General features: G+C 47.3%; 1 long non-coding RNA gene across 1 annotated transcript in view; it reads left to right on the top strand.

Moving 5' to 3' along the window:
• LOC140426096 (uncharacterized) overlaps positions 1-17,917 on the top strand; it is an 80,427-nt gene extending 62,510 nt beyond the window's left edge. The window contains exon 3 of the long non-coding RNA XR_011948127.1: positions 17,473-17,917. This is a non-coding gene — a long non-coding RNA (uncharacterized lncRNA). The remainder of the gene's footprint in view (positions 1-17,472) is intronic.
• The last annotated feature ends 657 nt before the right edge of the window (positions 17,918-18,574 follow it).

Genomic DNA, 18,574 nt, shown 5'->3' with positions numbered 1-18,574 from the left:
GTGGTGGGGTTGAACCAAAACTCACCTACTGCGCTAATTTTGTTCATGTAGTCCCCTATGGTGAGCGTTGCAGGGGCTCACACTGGTTGACTGGATCGAAGGATAGGTGGTGGGAATTCATAAAGTCGATTCCCAGAATGTGTTCTGCTGTGTGGGGCAGGTCTACTAAAACTACGGGGTGTTTTGTGGTAATGTTTCCTATTTGAATGGGTACAGGGGCCGTGATGTGTCCCTGCTGTGAGTGGCCTGTAAAGCCGCTGAGGGTGATAGTGGCTGTAGTGGGCCACGTGTCCTTTTGAAAAAGGGTGGAGGAATTTATGGTGGTGCGGGACCCTCCTGTGTCCCAAAGAAACTCGATAGGCTGTCTCCGAATCTTTGCTGCAACTATGGGTCGTCCTGACCTATCCCAAAGGGTATCGCAGACCCAACTGGGGGAGCCCGTACACCGTCAGTCTGTTTCGGTCAAGTCCGTCTGATCCGAACGGGCGCTAACGCTCTGGATGGGCTCTGCCTTTTTCTTACTCAGAGTGCCTGTTTGTTGGGCTTTCTGTGACTTTTTGGGGCCATTGCACTCTTTTGCAAAATGTCCCAACTGTCCGCAGTTGTAACATTCTTGTGATTTGGGTGGGGGGCTGTTCTTTCCCTCATTTACCCAGGTGGGGTTGTGAGGTGTGGCTTTTACTGCCTGCATGTCTGCGGCAGCATGCTTTTCCTCGGTGGTTTTAGCGGCGGGTCTATTGTGAACAGACTGCTCCCAAACGCGGGACAATCTTTTAACCACCCACTTCTCGTTATGAGCATCCTCCGAGGGATCATAACTATTGCAGGCATTCTGTCCTGCCTCTGTGGCATGGGAGATAAGGGTGCGGGTCCATTTGGCCATATTGTCTGGGGACAAATGCGCACGGTCTACGTCTCCAAAAACAGCTTCGAAGAGAATCCACAGGCGTCCTGCGAACGCTGTGGGGTGTTCAGACTTCTTCTGCCTACACTTATTTAGGCCATCTACGGGGTCACCCCAGTTATACCCGATCGCATCCAGGATCGCAGTATGCATTTCTGCAAGGGTGCCTCCTCCTACGTTCTGTGGGTCGGGAAGGGCTGCTGCTACCGATGGATCCAAACTTAGAACCATGAGCTTTACATGCTCTCTCTCATCCAGGCCGTACATGGTCGCCTGATGTTTGACGGGGGCAAAGAAATGGTGTGGGTCGGAAGCGGGGAGGAACGGTGTGATTTTTGCACACGCGTCCCGTAATTGGGTCACTGTGAGGGGGGTGGAATATAGGAATTCCGCCTCGTCTGCTGTGGCTGTGCAGTGGGTTGTTACAGGGTTCATGGGAGCCTGAACTACCTGCTATGTGGGGGGTGGGGGTGCTTTTCTCCTTTGGGGCTTTCCCTGCGCACATGTTCCCTGAACATATCTCTGCGCTGTTTCCTGTAATTCTTCCCAATCAGGGCCGTCTTCCTGGTCTAACTTTTCCCCAAAGGTTTCTTGAAATCCCTTCTGGACAGAAAGCAGTGATTGCAGGTCTGCAATTTGCTTCCGGCACTTTGCATGGTCTATGGTGCTCTGCCTTTGTTCTGTGGTTGCAGCGTGGAGCGCTCTCAAGGCTGCCTTGAGATCACTACATTGTTTCTGTAGCGTCTCCACCTGCTTCTCTGTTTCTTTCTTTACCAGGACTGCACGCTGCGTGTCCTGATAAGCCTTCTCATACTGGGACTGGAAACTACTCAAATGCGCCAGACAAGACTGGTGACCCCGTTTGGCGTCAGCCACCTCTTCGTCCTTTGCTGCTAATTTCCTCCTTAATTCCAGATTCTCTTTCTCCACCTCGCATACATCGACTTTACTCATACGATGTATGCCCTCTACTTCTTTGCGGAGCGTCTTGACGACCTCCTCTGTGCCTCGCAATTGTGCCAGACAGGACACAATTGCCATCGGCTTGCGAGCTTTTGCTAAGTTCTTTTTATGGATCTCACTCATGTTCTCCCGCCAAGTATGCCCTATACATCCAGGACCTGAGTCGTCATTATTGCAGAAATAATTCCACATGGGCCATCCTTTGCCTTTGAGGTATTTCCGAATTTCCTCTTCCCAAGTGGGACACTGGGACACTACTGCTGCTGGTCGCTGCGACCGCAAATTCCTCGGGGTTCGTGAGGCGTTGCATTGCCTGCATGGCCATCTTTCCTATTCGCTTGCTTCATTTAGATTGGGAACAGGGGGCGAAGGCGGTGTCGTAGATGCGGGTACGGTTTGCGCTAATTTCCGAAAATACAGACTTCCGACAGTTTTGACGCAACAAAATCTATCGGTATTACCTTATAGCCCTGTTAGTTACGCATGCATACACACACTTCCGAATTATGAATTATTAATCAGAACTGCTTGAACACTTGTGGGTTTTTTTTTCTAATTGGATTCTAAATCAAATTTCTTGGGTTCTCCCGGAGTGGTTTTCCACTTCTAGATCGGGTCCCGTCAGGATGTCGCCAAAATGTTGCTCTTATTAGCCTTAGTTTTATTTGCTCTAATTCTGTCACCTTTGCTCACGAGTCGCCAGGTATCTTTCTGATACCGCCACATGGTTCAAGCTCAAGTAATGATTAATAATGCAGCACACCGCTTAGTAAAAGTTAAATCAACGATCATTTATTATATACAGCAATAAATACTTGTACAATAATCCTACTTCTAGACTACTACCTACCACTAAAGGCCAATACTTAACTTTGGAGATGGCCCCCCAGGTCAGGGAAACGAATGGTCTATCGAATTGGGTCTGGCCTGCGGGATTCAAAAGGCTGGTACGAGTCGATAGTCTGGAGCACCTATCTGGTAGCGATCGCTGGAGTAAGACTTACTTGTTTCTTTGTCGAAGGGTCTCGAAGGTTGTGAGCAGGAGAAGAAGGGTCGATCTGCACTTGGCCCCTATTTTTATAGTCCCCAGGGGCATCCCGCCTCTCGGGGCGGACCTCGTACCTGGTTCCAAGTGATTGGACTTGGTCCCAATCACTGGGTTCGATATGCTCCAATAATGGGGCGATTCCTTGATCGGGGGGGGGGGGGGGGGGGTGGTCGCCTACCTTCCTTTGTCACAGCCACTGCTGGCGCCGAAAAATCTGGATCGGCTTTATGTTGCTAATATGTAGCAATTGTTCCCGGGGATGGCTGCTTACTATGCAGATGGCTGGGTTGTTGTGATGTTGATGGCTGCAGGTATCGGTCTGGGCTGACTTCCCCAGAGCCGAATGCACTGTTTTACCTGCAGCTGTCCGTTTGAGTCCTGTTGGCTGATTTTCCCATCAGCCTCTTTCGTTCGCCATTTTAGATCGGGGTTTGACCATTCTAATCGGGAATCAGCCATTTTAGGTGGCTACAATGGTCATGTCCCGAGGACCATGTCTGGTTCTGAGCTGTGCCTGTTGATCCCGTCGCAAACCTCACTGACGTACAGTCCCATGCTTTGTTAACTTCTGCATTTTTTTTGTTTAAAAAATAAATAAATTTAGAGTACCTAATTATTATGTTCTTCCCATTAAGGGGCAATTTAGCGTGGCCAATCCACCTAACCTGCACATCTTTGGGTTGTGGGGGTGAAACCCATGCAAACACGGGGAGAATGTGCAAACTCCACATGGACAGTAACCCAGGACTGGGATTCGAACCCGGGTCCTCAGGGCCATAGTCCCAGTGCTAACCACTGTACCACCATGCTACCCTAACCTCTGCATTGTTTGGCGCACCCCATCGCCTGAACTATCTCATCGCTTTCTTGGGTCTAGTTTGCCAGTGATAGACATTTCCACTCACGGTTTAAATGATTTTGACTCTTGTTGGAGCTTCTTTGTTTCCTGAACTGTTCCTCCCTTCCCCCTCTCAAATCACAATGACTGTCGGCTGTGATCGAAAACTTTAACCTCGTCGCCAGTATGGTGGCTCAAGATATACACTGGAGGCTTCCAGTAATAATCACAAGGGGTTCAGGTCTTTACACTTCAGATTCTGGCCCACACTGCGTGGGGCCCTGCTCCCAGCACCCTACGCAAACCCCCCATTGGCCATGGTTCACACATTCCCGTGCAATTGGTCCCGAGCTGATCACATTGTCCATGGAGCCTGCCTCCTGAAAGGGGCCACATTACCATTGTCCCATTATCTACTGGCACTGGAGGCAGTCCAGAGAAGGCTCAGTAGGTGGATCCTGAGTATGGAGGGATTTTCTTATGAGGAGAGGTTGATCAGGTTGGACCTGTATTCACTGGAGTTTAGAAGAATGAGACATGTAGGATTCTCAGGGGGGTCTTGACAGAATAGATGCCGAGAGATGGTTTCCCCTTGCAAGAGAGTCTAGGACAAGGGGGCGTAATCTCAGATTACGGGGTCATCGTCCATTTAAAACTCAGATGAGGAGGAATTTCTTCTCTCAGGCGATAGCGAATCTGTGGAATTCTTTACTGCAGAGAGCTGCAGCGGCTGTGTCGTTAGTTATATTCAAAGCTTAAATAGAAGGGTTTTTAATTTGTAAGAGGAAAAAGGGTTATGGGGCGAAGGTGTGAAAGTGGAGTTGAGGATTATCACATCAGATCAGTCATGATCTCATTGAATGGCGGAGCAGACGTGATGGGCCGAATGGCCCACTTCTGCTCCTACGTCTTATGATCTTATGGTTTCTGAGAATCACAAGTACAGGTGTATGTATTTTACATTTGTCCCACCTCAAAAAAGAATTATTAAATATAAGTTACTAAAATGGATCTTTTACAAACTTTATGGCCCGTAACTTCCTCAGAGTGGCAATCTTGGGTGGGTTGCCACTCTGGATGGACTTACCCACATTGATATTCCAAAAGCCTCTGCCTCGCCCGATCCTCCTCACTCAGACTGGATAAGACAGGAGGAGCTATCCTGGGTGTTTAAATAGTTACTTTGGAGGTAGAAGTGATTTCTTTTCCCCTTCTAACTCTTTCAGAGTAACTATCAGGCCCAGCGCAATTGTCCAGGGGAGGCTAGCTCTTCTGGGCAATTGCTGTGTAAATCCTTACATTGAACTTCCTAGAGGAATTACCCAGCACATGAGCGGGGTACCCACTAAATACAATACCGGGGAAACAGGTAGTTTTTTTATTTTACTGAAAGATACTAACTGGGACGTTTCTGATCATAATCTTATGTGAAAGCTTATTTATTGCTGTTTTTTCTTTGACAAATGATTAATGCTGCCCCATGATTACTGACTTTGGCCCGCTGTAGAATGTTTTTGTGATGGTTTATAAAAGGAGTAAAGGAGTGTTGGAGAAACGAAAGCAAATAAAATCAGACAAATCCCCAGGACCAAATAGCCTCCACACTGGAGTTCTAAAGTAGATAGTTGCAGATATAGTGGGTGTGCTAGCTGTGATTTTCCAAACGTCCTTAAATTTGGGAATGGTTCCATTAAATTAGAAGTTGGCAAATGTTACATCTGTTTTTAAGAAAGGAGGTAGAGAGAAAACAATGAACGACAGGCAAGTTAACTTAACATCAGTTGTTGGGAAAATGCTGGACTCTTTTATTAAGGAAAGGTGGAGGTGGAGTTGCGCTACTTGTTCGGGAGAATATCACAGCTGTACTGTGAGAGGGCACCTCAGAGGGCAGTGAGGCTATATGGGTAGAGATCAGGAATAAGAAGGGTGCAGTCTCAATGTTGGGGGTATACTACAGGCCTCCCAACAGCCAGCGGGAGATAGAGGAGCAGATAGGTAGACAGATTTTGGAAAAGAGTAAAAACAACAGGGTTGTGGTGATGGGAGACTTCAACTTCCCCAATATTGACTGGGACTCACTTAGTGCCAGGGGCTTAGACGGGGCGGAGTTTGTAAGGAGCATCCAGGAGGGCTTCTTAAAACAATATGTAGACAGTCCAACTAGGGAAGGGGCGGTACTGGACCTGGTATTGGGGAATGAGCCCGGCCAGGTGGTAGATGTTTCAGTAGGGGAGCATTTCGGTAACAGTGACCACAATTCAGTAAGTTTTAAAGTACTGGTGGACAAGGATAAGAGTGGTCCGAGGATGAATGTGCTAAATTGGGGGAAGGCTAATTATAACAATATTAGGCGGGAACTGAAGAACATAGATTGGGGGCGGATGTTTGAGGGCAAATCAACATCTGACATGTGGGAGGCTTTCAAGTGGCAGTTGAAAGGAATACAGGACCGGCATGTTCCTGTGAGGAAGAAAGATAAATACGGCAATTTTCGGGAACCTTGGATGACGAGTGATATTGTAGGCCTCGTCAAAAAGAAAAAGGAGGCATTTGTCAGGGCTAAAAGGCTGGGAACAGACGAAGCCTGCGTGGAATATAAGGAAAGTAGGAAGGAACTTAAGCAAGGAGTCAGGAGGGCTAGAAGGGGTCATGAAAAGTCATTGGCAAATAGGGTTAAGGAAAATCCCAAGGCTTTTTACACGTACATAAAAAGCAAGAGGGTAGCCAGTGAAAGGGTTGGCCCACTGAAGGATAGGCAAGGGAATCTATGTGTGGAGCCAGAGGAAATGGGCGAGGTACTAAATGAATACTTTGCCTCAGTATTCACCAAAGAGAAGGAATTGGTAGATGTTGAGTCTGGAGAAGGGGGTGTAGATAGCCTGGGTCACATTGTGATCCAAAAAGACGAGATGTTGGGTGTCTTAAAAAATATTAAGGTAGATAAGTCCCCAGGGCCTGATGGGATCTACCCCAGAATACTGAAGGAGGCTGGAGAGGAAATTGCTGAGGCCTTGACAGAAATCTTTGGATCCTCGCTGTCTTCAGGGGATGTCTCGGAGGACTGGAGAATAGCCAATGTTGTTCCTCTGTTTAAGAAGGGTAGCAAGGATAATCCCGGGAACTACAGGCCGGTGAGCCTTACTTCAGTGGTAGGGAAATTACTGGAGAGAATTCTTCGAGACAGGATCTACTCCCATTTGGAAGCAAATGGACGTATTAGTGAGAGGCAGCACGGTTTTGTGAAGGGGAGGTCGTGTCTCACTAACTTGATAGAGTTCTTCGAGGCTGTCACTAAGATGATTGATGCAGGTAGGGCAGTAGATGTTGTCTATATGGACTTCAGTAAGGCCTTTGACAAGGTCCCTCATGGTAGACTAGTACAAAAGGTGAAGTCACACGGGATCAGGGGTGAGCTGGCAAGGATACAGAACTGGCTAGGCCATAGAAGGCAGAGAGTAGCAATAGAGGGATGCTTTTCTAATTGGAGGGCTGTGACCAGTGGTGTTCCACAGGGATCAGTGCTGGGACCTTTGCTCTTTGTAGTATATATAAATGATTTGGAGGAAAATGTAACTGGTCTGATTAGTAAGTTTGCAGACGACACAAAGGTTGGTGGAATTGCGGATAGCGATGAGGACTGTCGGAGGATACAGCAGGATTTAGATTGTCTGGAGACTTGGGCGGAGAGATGGCAGATGGAGTTTAATCCGGACAAATGTGAGGTAATGCATTTTGGAAGGTCTAATGCAGGTAGGGAATATACAGTGAATGGTAGAACGCTCAAGGGTATTGAAAGTCAAAGAGATCTAGGAGTACAGGTCCACAGGTCATTGAAAGGGGCAACACAGGTGGAGAAGGTAGTCAAGAAGGCATACGGCATGCTTGCCTTCATTGGCCGGGGCATTGAGTATAAGAATTGGCAAGTCATGTTGCAGCTGTATAGAACCTTAGTTAGGCCACACTTGGAGTATAGTGTTCAATTCTGGTCGCCACACTACCAGAAGGATGTGGAGGCTTTAGAGAGGGTGCAGAAGAGATTTACCAGAATGTTGCCTGGTATGGAGGGCATTAGCTATGAGGAGCGGTTGAATAAATTCGGTTTGTTCTCACTGGAACGAAGGAGGTTGAGGGGAGACCTGATAGAGGTATACAAAATTATGAGGGGCATAGACAGAGTGGATAGTCAGAGGCTTTTCCCCAGGGTAGAGGGGTCAATTACTAGGGGGCATAGGTTTAAGGTGAGAGGGGCAAGGTTTAGAGTAGATGTACGAGGCAAGTTTTTTACGCAGAGGGTATTGGTTGCCTGGAACTCGCTACCGGAGGTGGTAGTGGAAGCAGGGACGATAGGGACATTTAAGGGGCATCTTGACAAATATATGAATAGGATGGAATAGAAGGATACGGACCCAGGAAGTGTAGAAGATTGTAGTTTAGTCGGGCAGCATGGTTGGCACGGGCTTGGAGGGCCGAAGGGCCTGTTCCTGTGCTGTACATTTCTTTGTTCTTTGTTCTTTGTTTGAAGTCTTTTTAAAAAATAAATTTAGAGTACTCAATTCACTTTTTCCAATTAAGGGGCAATTTAGCGTGGCCAGTCCACCTCGCCTGCACATCTTTGGGTTGTCGGGGCGAAACCCACACAGACACGGGGAGAATGTGCAAACTCCACATGGACAGTCACCCAGAGCCGGGATCGAACTTGGGACCTCGGCGCCTTGAAGCAGCAGTGCCATCGTGCGCCACCATGCTGCCCTTTATTAAGGAAGTCTTAATAGTGCATTTATAAAGATGTAATATGGTTAGAGCAAGTCAACATGGTTTTTGCCAAAAACAAACCCTGCTTGACGAATGTATTAGAGTTTTTCAAGGATGTAACTATTAGGGTAGATAAAGGGGAACCAGAAGATGTAGTATATCTGGGTCTTCAAAAGGCAGTCAATAAGGTCCCACACAGTAGATTACTAGATAAATATTAGGGGTAATATTTTAGCATGAATAGAGGATTGTTTAATGGATAAAAAGCAGAGAGTGGGCATAAATGATGCTTTTTCGAGCCAGCAGGTATTATAGTGGAGTATTGCAAGGATCAGTGCTAGGGCCTCAACTATTTGCAATCTGTATTAATGATTTAGATTAAGAGACAGTGAGTGATGTATCTAAGTTTGCTGATGATACAAAACTAGGTGGAAAGGTAAGTTGTGTGGAGGACACAGGGAGGCTACAGGTTAAGTGAGTGGGCAACAAGATGGCAGATATAACGTCGGAAAGTGTGAAGTTATTCACTTTGGTCATAAGAATAGAAAAGCAGAATATTTTTTGAAAGGATGTTGTAAGTGGTGTTGATTTAGCTCAGTTGGCCGGACAGCTGGTTCGTGATGCAGAGGGAGGCCAACATCAGGGGTTCAATTCCTGTATCGGCTGAGGCCTTCTCAACCTTGCCCCTCGCCTGAGGTGTTGTTATCCTCAGGTTAAATCACCACCAGTCAGCTCGCCCCCTCAAAGGGTATGGTCACCTAGGACTATGGTCACCTGGGTCTAAGGCAGCTTTACTTTTATTTACTTGTAAGTTTTGATGTTCATAGATCATAGATCATACAGTGCAGAAGGAGGCCATTCGGCCCATCGAGTCTGCACCAGCCCTTACAAAGAGCACCCTACTCAAGCCCACGTATCTACCCTATCCCGTAACCCTGTAACCCCCACTTAACCTTTTTTCTGGACACTAAGGACAATTTAGCATTGGCCAATCCACCGAACCCGCACATCTTTAGACTGTGGAAGGAAACCGGAGCACCCGGAGGAATCCCACGCAGGCAGGGGGAGAACGTGCAGACTCCGTACAGACAGTGACCCAGCCGGGAATCGAACCTGGGATCCTGGAGCTGTGAAGCAACTGTGCTACCCACTATGCTACCGTGCTGCCCGTATGAGCATGTTCAATGAGCCTTGGGTGTGCTTATATAAGGGATGCACAAAGTTAGCATACAGATGCATCAAGCAATTAGGAAGGCAAATGACACATTGGCCTTTATTGTGAGGGGATCAGAGTAAAAGAATACATAAATCGGATGCCAAAAATCAATATATTCCGGGATGGGGTGTGAGGGAATCTATGCTCTGATAGAAAATAACATCATGTTTTCAGTGCACCCTTGTAACTTCAAAATCACCACTGTTGCTATCGGTATTTTGTTCTGGAATAATATATTTAAATGATGGTTTTACCTCTACGTCAAGTTACAATGGGCCGTATCCCACTGCCCCTCAGTCTAATGACCTGTCTTCGCAGGTCGGAGTTTTATACTTGGAGATTGAGATGTTTGGTCAGCTTTTGCCCATTTGGTTGGTTGGTACATCGGCTCTGCCAAGTTTCGCTTCTCCACAACTGACTGTGGGGAGAGAGAGACAGAGCTGATTAGAAGTTAAGCTTTTTGCAACGAGGAGCCAAGGATAATTATCAGGCTGTCACTTCCACCAGCCTCCAATGGTATATGGCACTTCATTAAATGTTGCAAAAATGTCTCAAAGCAATTCACTCGCAACCATTTTCTCCTGGAGTGCGTGAGTGTTTTCATGTTTAGGCAAATGCAACAGCCAGTTTGCCCTCAAAAATGTACCAAAAAGAGCATGGGATCTTGCCGTGCCTGAAAGAAAGTACTTTTGACAGCATGGTAGATTGGAGTAAAGCAGAGGCCCAGACTAATCCTCTGGAGACATGAGATCAAATCGCATTAATGGCCCTTTAAATTCAATTAATTAATCTGGAATAAAATGTTAGTCTCATTAATAACAATTATTAGTTGTAATAAAACCCAACTGGTTCATTAATATCTGTCTGGGAGGGAAATCTGCCGTCCTTACCCGGTCTGGCCTACACATTACTCCAGACCCACAGCAATGTGGCTGACTCTTAACGACCCGCTGAAATAGTCGAGCGAGCCATTCAATTGTATCGGACTGCTGCAGGAAATGGATTTTGGCTGTACGTCCTTCGCATGGGCTGCAGTAGTTCAAGAAGCTGGCTCACCATTATCCGCTCGGTGTAATGAGGGATGAGCAATAAGTGCTGGAATTTGATGTTAAGACTTGGGGGTGCAAATGATAACACCAGTTAGATTTGCAGATGACAAAGCACTTGGAGCAAGCACAGAAGAAGGATTACAATGATTAATAGTTAGATTACTAACAGCAGGAATGAAAGAAAACATTGCCAAAGCCAAAGTGATGCACATCTCAAAATCACCAAGAAATATTCATACATTTCATGAAAGGAAGAGAACGCAAACTGGTGCAAAATGTGAGTATTTAGGAAGCATGATATCATTGAACCATAGAATCCCTACAATGCAGAAGGAGGCCATTCGGCCCATCGATTCTGCACCGACCCTCTGAAAGAGCGTCCTAACCTAGGCCCAATCCCCCATCCTATCCCTGTAACCCCACCAAGGGACAATTTAGCAGATCCAATCCACCCAAATTGCAGAGCTTTGAGCTGTGGAAGGAAACCGGAGCACCGGAGGAAACCCACGTAGACACGGGAAGAATGTGCAAACTCCACACAGACAGTTTCCTAAGGTCGGAATCGAATCCAGGCCCCTGGCGCTGTGAGGCAGCAGTGCTAACACTGTGCCACTATCTACAGATGGAAGCTGCAACAAAGAAATCAGAACAAGGATTGCAATGGGAAAGGGCGCATTTGGTAACAAGAGACAGCTACTAACAGGAATGCTGAATGACAACTCATTCACCTGAGGAAGGAGCAGTGCTCCGAAAGCTACTGATTTGAAACAAACCTGTTGGACTTTAACCTGGTGTTGTAAGACTTCTTACTGAACTCAAAAAAGGACTAGGACAGGGCTTCATTTGGTGTGAAACATGGACCTTATAGAAGGAGAAAAATAGCTTTGAAATCTGGATTTGGAGAATGGAAATGGTCTGTTGGACAGAAAAAGTAACTAATAATGAAATGCTAAGGAGTGTGAACGGACAAAGGTGTTGAGGGTATTGACGAATGAAAAGAATGACACAGGATAGAGAGACATGGAAAGATTACAATGGGCCAAGAACCTGCCTTGAAGGCTGTGGAGGCCAGATCACTGAGTGTCTACAGAGATAGATAGGTTCTTGATTAATAAGGGGATTAGGGGTTATGGGGAGAAGGCAGGAGAATGGGGATGAGAAAATATCAACATTGATTGAATGGCGGAGCAGACTCGATGGGTCAAATGGCCTAATTCTGCTCCCATGTCTCATGATCTTCAAATAGAACATATGTAGGCCAAGATGTTTCAGATGGTGGGTCGCCTGTCCCGCCATCGGGAAGGGTCAGTGGGGGAACACATTCCGACTCCGCTTGCCCCACTGCCATTCCACATTCAAATGAACGTCAGCTGGCTGCAGGTGGGGCATCCGCCCCTTGTCCTCCAAGTCCAGCCATAGAGTCAGACAATGTGGTTCGCTGACAACTCTCTCGTCCGTGCAGCGACAGAAACTACAATGGACGGAAGAGTAACTCGGGAAGACCATGGAGCCTAAGTCGCAGGAGTGGCTGGAATGGTGAGTTTTCGGGGTCCCAGGGTGGGAAGGGTAGGGAAGGCTTGATGGGGGGGGGGGGGGGGAATAGTGGGCGATTGGGGTGTTGGGCGAGAGGCCAGGGAGGGGAAGGAGGTCCAGTGTCCAACAGATCTTGTGTGGGGTGCTCTGGAAGTTAGAAGGGGGCTTCTAATGGAGGAACCCACCCCCACCCTTTCCCACCCGAGGCCTAAATCCAATCATTTTCGTGCTTCCCCCATACTCCAGAAATCTTCCTGCCAGCCTGAAACGGGGAACGTCCCTTCAGTGGCCAAGGGCCTCAATTGGGAGAAAGGGTGATTGTCCAATCTGAGGCTTTGCCCGCTGCAAAGTCAAATCACTGAGGAGTCAGTGTGGGCGGGTCCCAATGGAAAGCCCATTCATCCCATTTCACCCCTCCTTGCCAACCTAAAACCTCGTCTGCGTTGGAGCATGAATTCAGCCATGATGATGACAATAAAACAATGCTTGCTTTTCCAGCAACACTCGCATCCCAAGGACAAATTTTGACGGTCGAAAAAATTCAGAAACAATTATGTCCTAGCGCAAGCCACAAAACAGGATAATGTTTAGCAACTATTGCAGAGCAAGTCACTGAAGGAAATCTGTGAAAAGGTCAGAGCAGGTTACAACATGTATATTGGGCAATATTCTCCATTTGGGAGACAGTGGGCGGGCGGATTCACCGTTGCCCGACGGCAATATCGTAATCAGTGATCGGGCGGAGAATCCCTTCTGTTGCCCAAGTCGTGGCGGCGGTTTGCGGCTGGTTTTCTATTCTCTGCTGAAATGGCGTCATCGCACCGCGTGCCGTACGGCGTCCGCCATTGGAGCGGTGTTGGCGCGTCACCTGAAGGCCCTCCCCCGATGCTCCGCCCCCAATCGGCCGGGTTCCTGACCGCGCGGTTGATGCGTGGTCTCAGCGGTCGGGAACCTGGCGTGGCGGCCGCGGACTGTGTCCAGAGCCGTCACAGTCGGCTGAGAGGCCATGCTGCTGGCCAGGGGGATTCCGCGAGGGTTGGGGGGGGGGACTGATGGGGTTGGCCAGGAGGGCAGTATTTGGCAGGTCGGGTCGCGCACGGCCGGCGCCATGTCGTATGGCGCGACTGCTGCAGGTCGTCACCGTGCACATGCTGCACCACCGAACCCAGCCACTCTCTGGCCATTTGTGGCGTGGGAGCCGGGAGTTTTATCCGGCACAGCTGCTAGCCCCTCACCGGTCCCAGGATCGGTAAGGGTTCGGCGGCGATTTTGGCATCGTAAAACGCCACAGTTCCCATGCCGGCGTCGGCACTTACCCTTAAAATTGGAGAATCCAGCCGAAGCTGAATTGCACCTGATTTGTGCTCCATCCCAATCCTTCACCATGCAAAGCACTTCCCGTAGCTGGCCACACCCCGCATTGCAATTCAGCTTCCCCCACCCTCTGCACAATTCAGCCCTCACCCTCAGAAACATCTGGGTTCCCCCCTCCCTCCCAGTACAGGGGTGATCTGACTTGCCCACTGAATAAAACTACCCCTAGAGACCTATAATAAAGGGACCTCCCAGAGACCTTCTAAATAAACGGACCCCCAAAGACCCCCAGAAGAGAGAGCCAGCCAGGAAGCCCCCAGAAAAGATACTCCTGTCAGAAAGCCACCCAGAAGAGAAATCTCTTTGTGGAAGCTAGAGAGTAGTCCAGACAGGCAGTGAAATCAATTACTGCTGTAATACTCACCTGGGAAATACAACTGCTTTCTCAGACAGAGGAAGCACCACGTGTCAATTCCTAGAAAGAAAAAAAAGTCAGCTATGTTTAAACCCCCTCAGATCTTTGAGGTACAAGCCATTCATTCATTTTTCTTTAATATTGATTTTACTAGGACCCGGGTTTGATCGCAGCTCCAGGTCCCTGTCCATGTGGAGTTTGCACATTCTCCCTATGTCTGTGTGGGCTCACCCCCACAATCCACAACCCAAAGATGAGCAGGGTAGGTGGATTGGCTCCCACAAATTGCCCCTTAATTGGATTTAAAAAAAATAAATATTGATTTTACTAGGCTGTGATTGACAGGTCCTGCACCACCTCAAACACAGTATAGTGCTATCAATTTCCAGCTGACCACTTCAAAATCACTCAAGCCTGAAGGGATGTGATTGGAATGCACTTAATTCTGTTTGAAGTGGTCCAGGACTTGTGAATAAAATCTTGATGTTCATAAACATTCACAGTTACTCAACCTTGAAGGAAGAATGAAAGGAGTGATGCAGACAGCTGTGTGTATGGAAGCTGTCAGTTGCCCATTGTTAGAGATATATTTACTACCGTAACAGGCATTTTATACCACATATACATTCAAAGATTGAAATCTTTTCCTAGCAAGGAAAGTGGATTTATGCATTAATACTGCTTCAGATTAGTGATAATTACCAATGGCTGAAAATTTAAGTAAAGATACAGGAATCCTGTTTAGACTCATTCGCTAGTGGATGGGGGAGTGAGTGGGTGAGACAATGAATGAGTGGGTGCGTGAGTGGTGGGTGAGTGTGTGGGTGAATGGATAGGTATGTGAGTGGGTGGATGGGTAAACGAGTGGGTGAGTGGTGGGGAAGTGAGTGAGTGGGTGGGTGAGTGAGTAAGTGGGTGAGTGGTGGGGGAGTGAGTGAGTGAGTGGGTGAGTGGGTGAGTGAGTAAGTGGGTGGATGAGTAGGTTGTTGAGTGGGTTGGTGGATGAATGTTTGGGTGGGCAAATGTATGGGTGGGCGAGTAGGTGGGTAAGTGAGTGAGTGGGTGGGTGAGTGTATGGGTGGGTGAGTGTGTGGGTGGGTGAGTGAGTGGGTACGTGAGTGGGCAGGTGAGTGAGTGGATGGGTGAGTGTGTGGGTGGGTGAGTGTGTGGGTGGGCGAGTGTGTGGGTAAGTAAGTGTGTGGGTGGGTGAGTTAGTTTGTGGGAGAATGAATGGGTGAACATGTGAGAGTGTGAGTGGGTGGGTGGATGATTGAGTGGGGGAGATAGTGAGTCAGTGGGTGAGTGAGTTTGTGGGTGAGCGGGGGGTGAGTCAGTGGGTGAGTGAGTGGGTGGATGAGTGAGTTTGTGGGTGAGTGGGTGGGTTGGTGGGTGAGTCAGTTTGTGAGTGAGCTGACGGGTGGGTGAGTCATAGAATCCCTACAGTGCAGGAGTCCATTCAGTCCATCCAGTCTGCACTGACCCTCTAAAAGAGCACCCTACCTAGGCCCAATCCTCTGTCCTATCCCTGTAACCCCATAACCTCACCTAATCTTTGGACACTAAGGAGCAATTTAATAATAATAATCTTTACTATTGTCACAAGTAGGCTTAAATTAACACTGTAATGAAGTTACTGTGAAAATCTCCAGTCGTAACATTCCGGCGCCTGTTCGAGTACACTAAGGGAGAATTCAGAATGTCCAATTCACTTAAAAGCACGTCTTTAGGGACTTATGGGAGGTTTAGCATGGCCAATCCACCTAACCTGCACATCTTTGGACATTGGGAGCAAACTGGAGCACCCGGAGGAAATCTACGCAGACACGGGTATGATTGGGGGGGGGGGGGTCACTTGGTGTTATGGGCTGAGTTACATTGTTAACCTCTGATTTACACCAGAGATTAAATAATAACCAATCTAGGGTAAGAGGGTAAGTATCTGAGTAAGTAGCACATATCTAGCCCAAGTCCCTGACACTGAGATCAGTGTAAGAGACACTCTGGGCAGCGCAAATGTGCCCATTGGAAGTTTAAATTTCCCAGGTAATTACAGTGCTTGTGCGCAACAGGACGCCTGATTGGTCCTAACACACAATAATGACAGATACTTCCAACATTCGCTGCTGTTGTTATCGGCTGATCTCAGCCATCAATGGTGGCTCAATAGCTAAATAGCTGTCATTAGTTACAGCTTAAACTATAGCCTTTGGAGTGGAAGAATTAAAGATCAGCAGCTTGGAAGCACGAGTGCAAACATCAGCTCAGATATTACTGTATAATTTGATGTACAAGTCACACCTTGAGGTAGATTTTTATGACTAGGAAATCATGGGGTATGGCTGACTGATGTTTTGCTGCAGACATAAATTACACAAGTACAATAATTGTGCTGGTGTGCAGGATTTTTTAATGATACCTATCAGGTAACTTTTTGTCAGAAGTTCCATTCCCAAACAAAGCAACGGTGAGGAGGAGCCAGACTCATGTCCATGCATGTTGGTGATTACATTCCTTCCATTGACTGCATACCACTTACACGTTCACTCCTCAATACATTCTGATTGTAAAAGGTTACATCAGCGTCGGCACAGATGGGCCTGTGGGTGCAATTATTTCCTTCCAAAGAGCAGTTTCAGTGTTTGTCACTGGTCTTGTTCAAGGGTTTAGCAGATGTGTCTCCTAAACCTCCTCCAAACAACCCTTGCCATTTTTTACATTACAACACATTGCTGGGGGAAATACTTCTTCAGACAAACTGTTTGATTCATCAATGTCCAAACTGAATGAGTGCAGGTGCCAATAACATTTTTTCCACTGATACATGTGAAGGAATTGCCTCAGGTGGAGAATAAACACGGGAACAAACCTGTTGGGCCAAATCGCTGGTTTCTGTGCTGTGAATCCAACGTCATTTTGGTCACGATCTTCATAATGTGACTAATAAGTGCCAATTAGTTATTGACTATGCAAAATCACACTGTGTATGCCAAGTCTTGTGTTGCAGTGGTTAGTGTCCCTGGCCTTGAGTGAGAAGCTCTGGGTTCAAAATCCACTTCAGGAGTTGATGGTCATGGAAGGTATGTCCGTAATGTGGGCGAACAGATTGACCAACAGCTTGTAAATCATTCCAATACACCCGTTGGCAGGCGGGAAGAGGGGAGAGTTTCCTGGTCAGCCATACTACAGAAGGCAAGGGAAAACCACTGCAGTACTTTTCCAAACATCATTATGGGCCAATCCAGTGGAAATGCATGGTTTACAACAGGTGGTAATGCACGCTTGTACAATCATAGAGTCATACAGCACAACAAGAGGCCATTCGGCCCATCGTGTCTGCGCCAGCCACCAAGCACCCATCTATTCTAGTTGCATTTTCCAGCAATTGGTCCATAGCCTTGTATGTAATGGCATTTCCAATGTTCCTTTAAATCCCTTTGCAGTTCCTCAGCATTGAGAATGACCTTCTTACACTCTGGCTCGATGGGCTCCAAGACAGCTGACAAGTTCAATGTGTGATCTGCAGACTCCGCCACAGGTGAGGCGGTCGGTGGTTGATGAGACATTCGGAGCTTTGTGCACTCTCTCCAATGCTTCATCTTCACCTCTGAATCTTTCTTTTTTTGAAATAAATTTAGAGTATCCCCTTTTTTTTCCAATTAAGGGACAATTTAGCGTGGCCAATCCACCTACCCTGCACATCTTTTGGATTGTGGGGGTGAGACCCATGCAGACACGGGGAGAATGCGCGAATCCACAAGGACAGTGACCCGGGGCTGGGATTGAACCCGGGACCTCGGCGCCGCGAATCAGCAGTACTAACCACTGCGCCACCATGTCGTCCACCTCTGATTCCTCCTGACAAAGTCTCTCAATGTGTTTGACACCTTCCCGAATGATCCTGTTCCATTTTGATCGGTCAGAGGCCAGGGACTCCCATGAGTCAGCCAGGATGTTTGACCTCCTCAAGGATCCTTAAAGCGTTTCCGCTGTCCTACATGGCAATGGCAGAGCAGTGCACAGGCTTAAGTTGACGCTAAAGAACTGCCCTGACTTTGCAAGTGGAAGGCCCTTGACTTTCTTCATGTGGAGGGAATCCCTCCTTCAAAAAGAAAGAAGATTATGTGAGTACCGTGCAGCATTGAAGAGCTGACGCCACAAGGAAAAGTTTTCATTTTTTTTTGCAGAGCGTATCTTCAACAGTCCTAATTTATTGAAGATGTAGTGCATTTTATACCTGTCATTATATAACACTTCTTCTTGCTTGATTGTTTAATGTCTGGCGTTCTCAGTGTTGTGGAAATATGCACTGACAATGAAAACAGAGGCTTCAATTTGTTATATAACTGAAGCCGACATATTAATTCACATCAACAATCATAAAATACACTATATTTCCCTAGTTGACTCTGGTAGTCTATTTAATTCTTTTTCCTTGCATGTCATGGTTAATTTAAAGGCTAAATTAAATTAATTTGAGTTATGAAATGTAATCTTTTAAATCCTTTTCACACATACATCACTTAGGGAGAGAGGGAGAAAGCA

The sequence above is a fragment of the Scyliorhinus torazame genome, chromosome 7 (assembly GCF_047496885.1).
Source record: "Scyliorhinus torazame isolate Kashiwa2021f chromosome 7, sScyTor2.1, whole genome shotgun sequence".
Taxonomy (NCBI): Eukaryota; Metazoa; Chordata; class Chondrichthyes; order Carcharhiniformes; family Scyliorhinidae; genus Scyliorhinus; species Scyliorhinus torazame.
Note: the sequence above shows the minus strand (reverse complement) of the source record. Positions and strands in the feature narration are given on the sequence as shown.